The sequence below is a fragment of the Morone saxatilis genome, unplaced genomic scaffold, assembly GCF_004916995.1.
Source record: "Morone saxatilis isolate NCDOM2014 unplaced genomic scaffold, NCSU_SB_2.0 Contig8, whole genome shotgun sequence".
In the NCBI taxonomy this organism is placed as follows: domain Eukaryota; kingdom Metazoa; phylum Chordata; class Actinopteri; family Moronidae; genus Morone; species Morone saxatilis.
The window spans coordinates 19740247-19740447 of NW_023340257.1; the positions used below are offsets into that span (position 1 = coordinate 19740247).

General features: G+C 31.8%; 1 protein-coding gene across 1 annotated transcript in view; it reads left to right on the forward strand.

The window, feature by feature from the left end:
* Window positions 1–201, forward strand: part of rskra (ribosomal protein S6 kinase related a) — a 7212-nt gene that overhangs the window by 4924 nt on the left and 2087 nt on the right. The window lies entirely within an intron of this gene.

Sequence of the window (201 nt, forward strand, 5' to 3'; positions counted from 1 at the left end):
ATCATATTGAGCTTTAGCATCGACACAGATGTCATGATTGAGTTTTACAGTGTGTTAAAAAAGGGATTTTGAACATGGACCTCCTTTTTATCGTTTATTTATGTCATCTACACTGGACCAAAAGGATCTCTATCTAGAAAGATCCAATGATATACAACTTTATAGATGTGTGTCCAGATATTATATCATATCATATTCTTA